This window comes from Gossypium arboreum, chromosome 7, assembly GCF_025698485.1.
Source record: "Gossypium arboreum isolate Shixiya-1 chromosome 7, ASM2569848v2, whole genome shotgun sequence".
Classification (NCBI taxonomy): Eukaryota; Viridiplantae; Streptophyta; class Magnoliopsida; order Malvales; family Malvaceae; genus Gossypium; species Gossypium arboreum.
The window spans coordinates 73176307-73179986 of NC_069076.1; the positions used below are offsets into that span (position 1 = coordinate 73176307).

At 38.3% G+C, this 3680-nt stretch overlaps 1 non-coding gene across 1 annotated transcript; it reads left to right on the forward strand.

Annotated features, from left to right (window-relative positions):
• The first annotated feature begins 2668 nt into the window (after window positions 1-2668).
• Window positions 2669-2775, forward strand: LOC128296065 (small nucleolar RNA R71). The gene has a single exon (XR_008286613.1). It is a non-coding gene; the product is annotated as a small nucleolar RNA R71 (small nucleolar RNA).
• Window positions 2776-3680: the final 905 nt, after the last annotated feature.

Below are 3680 nucleotides of genomic sequence, written 5' to 3' on the forward strand. Positions count from 1 at the left end.
GGGGAAGAGGGGGTAAGTGCGGCTTTAGGACGGAAAAGAGAGGGAGAAAAGATGGGGTTGGTGGCCGGAGGAGGAGTGAGCGATAGCTGGTTGGGGAAATTTGGAAAAGAAGACAAAAAATAAAATTTTAGGGTTTTAAGACTTTTATAGGTGACACGGTCGTGTAACGGTCCGTGTTGGGCCACACAGCCGTGTGGCTCAAATTCCAGCCCGTGTTTATCGAGGAAAATATTAGCTTACTCATTACATGACCTCAGATACACCCGTGTGTTTCACATGGCCGTATTGTACAACCGTGTGCAATTTTGTTCACTTTTCTCACGCTTGTGTGGCATCTCACACGCCCTTGTGTCCTATGATACGGCCGTGTACCTTACCCGTGGAGCTCTCTGACTTGTTTAAGATTTGAAATTCTAGCTCCAGTTTTCACACGGCCTGGGACACACCCGTGTGTCCCGGCCGTGTGGGTCGCACGGCCATGTTGCCAGGCCGTGTAACACACTGTTTAACCCATGTTAGAGCATACAGCATAGGCCACGCCAATGTGTCCAGGCCGTGTGGGTCAAAATCCTGTATTTAAACATGAGAAATAGATAAAATAAACTAGTTATTGGTGTTAATGCTCGGGTTGCCTCCTGAGAAGCACTTATTTAGAGTCTAAGCTCGACTTACCTCATATTCACATGGTCACGATGGATCACGGAGTCGAAACTCCTCTTTCTTGCTGTCAATTCCTTTATTTAAATAAGGTTTAATTCGAGTACTGCTTACCTTAAAAGTGCCAAAATGCGAATGGGTTACTTCAATTGTACCGTGTAGAAAGACTTTGAGTACCGTAAAAGGAGTCGTTTCATTTGTGTTGAGCTCTGTAGTGGTAATTCGAGGGTCCTTTTTGTCTAGCCAGACTTGGTCCCCAACTTTGAATTGATTGGTTCTCTCATTGAACTCGTCATGGTGTTGCTTTTTCTCCTCCTTGCCATGAATCCGCCCTTCGTCTAGTTCATCTATCTATAGCATTCGTCGTTCGTGGATGGTTTCATTATTAGTGAATAAACTAAATTGTGGCTCATTTATGTTACTCAAAAATTTTTCCTGCAAAGAGGGTTGAATCACACGATTTGTCTTATTCACCGAATTTATAAGGTTATCGTCATTACTTGATATCTCAATTGAATCAAGAGCCTGAAGAATAACCATTTCATCACCTGCACGAAGTTTCAGTTCACCTATACCAACATTAATAATAGTATTAACAGTCGCTAAAAAGGGTCGTCCTAAGATTAAAGAAATGTCACCGTCCTCTTCTATATCTAAAACAACAAAGTTTACTGGGAGTATGAATTTATCAATCTTAATGCGTACGTCCTCAACAATACCCTTAGAAAATCTAATAGTTTTATCTGCCAGTTGTATACTCATCCTAGTTTGTTTAGGTTTCCCAATACCTAGTTGTTTAAACATTTTATAGGGCATGACATTTATACTTGCCCCTAAATCGGCTAAAGTATTATCAACATTTAAACTATCGATTAAACAAAGAATAGTAAAACTCCCTAAATCCTTTAACTTGTTGGGTAGTTTATTTTGTATAATTGCCCAGCAATCTGCATTTAATTTCACATGCGACGAATCATCTAACTTCTGTTTGTTTGCTAGAAGCTCCTTTAAAAATTTCATTGAATTGGGCATCTGCGAAAAAGCTTCAATAAACGGTAAGTTAATATGTAACTTTTTTAAGATGTTAAGAAATTTACTGAATTGTTCATCTGTGCTGTCTTTCTTTATCGCTTTAGGGTATGGCACACAAGATGTGTATTATCTACTTACTGATTTTTGTTTATTCTGGCTTTCATCCACCTTATCTTGGCTTCTCATAGTTTCTTACCTTGGTTCTGGTGTGGACTCAACTAACCTTCTTTATATTAAACTGTAATCGCATGAAGTTGCTCTTCTGGGTTAGTTTCAATGTTGCTGGGCAAGTTACCTTGTGGTCTTTCTGAGATCAGCTTAGCAAGCTGACTTATTTGAGTCCCGAGAACTTGAATCGATGCCTCTTGATTTTTAAGTGCTGTTTCGGTGTTTTGAAAACGTGTTTCTAGCACCGAGATGAATTTTGTTAGCATCTCCTCGAGGTTCAGCTTTTTTTCCTGCTGGTAAGGTGATTGAAAACCTGGAGAGGGTTGTGGTCTTTGATTGCCTTGACCACCCCAAGAGAAGTTGGGATGGTTCCTCCAACCTGCATTGTAAGTATTACTATATGGATTATTCTGTGGTCTAGAAATGTTACCCATATAGTTGACTTGTTTGTTCGTAGTACTATCGTCGTAGGCTAGGCATTCTGGATTATTTATCCCTCCTCCATTTGTATCACACCGCATCACCAGATGTACCTACGCAGAAACACATAAACCATCAATCTTTTTATTTAGGAGCTCTACCTGGTTAGATAACATGGTGACCGCGTCAAGGTTAAAAAAAACCAGCTGCTTTAATAGGCTTTGTCCTCATAACTTGCCACTGATAGTTATTTAGTGACATCTTTTTAATAAATTCATAAGCCTCCTCAAGTGTTTTATTATTCAAAGTACCACCGGCGGCTGTATCGACCATTTGTCTAGTTGAAGGATTCAAACCGTTGTGGAAAGTTTGAACCTGTAGCCAAAGAGGTAACTCATGGTGAGGGCACCTTCTCAATAAATCCTTGTATCTCTCCCATGCATCATATAGTGTTTCTAAATCCATCTGCACAAAAGAAGAGATATCATTCTTCAATTTAGCTGTTTTAGTCGGCGAAAAATATTTGAGTAAAAATTTTTCGGTCATTTGTTCCCAAGTAGTGATTGACCTTTGTGGTAACGATTTCAACCATTATTTAGCCTTATTCTTTAATGAGAAGGGAAACAACCGAAGGCGAATGACATCGTCAAAAACGCCATTGATCTTAAAGGCGTCGCAGAATTCCAGAAAATTTGCTAAATGAGTGTTTGGATCCCTATCCTGCAAACCATCAAATTGAACAAACTGTTGTATCATTTGAATAGTTTTAGGTATACTCGATTTAGTTCATGTTAAATTGGGCTTAACATAGTCATGCATAGTACGAGGAGCAGGATTCTGATTCACTGGATTTGCGGCAACCACAGAAGGCAGCAGATTATTTTTATTTTCAGTCATCTCTTTGGTGTTATTGGTATCGTCCTCGTACTCTTCCTCTATATACCTTAGACTTCGCCTTATCACTCTATGATTTCTACGAGTTGTGCTTTCAATTTCGCTGTAAAAAAGTAAAGGTCCTAACGGGTTTCTTCTAGTCATAAACTATAAAAACCTGCCAAAAGAAAATAAAAAAATTAGTAATTAAAATAAAAATAAAATTAAATTGCAATAAAAATAAAAATGGCTAAAGTAATAAAAATTAAGTGTTCCTAATATTTTAGTCCCCGGTAATGGCGCCAAAAACTTGATGATCGCTAAACTAACTAAAAATTCGACTAAGGCAAGCACACCTATCAAACAGTAGTATAGTTATGATGAGACTGGAAATATCCTATCCACAAGGACTAAAAGTACTAGTAATTACTATCTTTTTATTATCTAGCCTAAGAATTAAAGGGATGTTTTTAAACTAAGATTAACTATCTAATTAACTAAGAACACGACAGAGATTAAAGTTGGAAAAT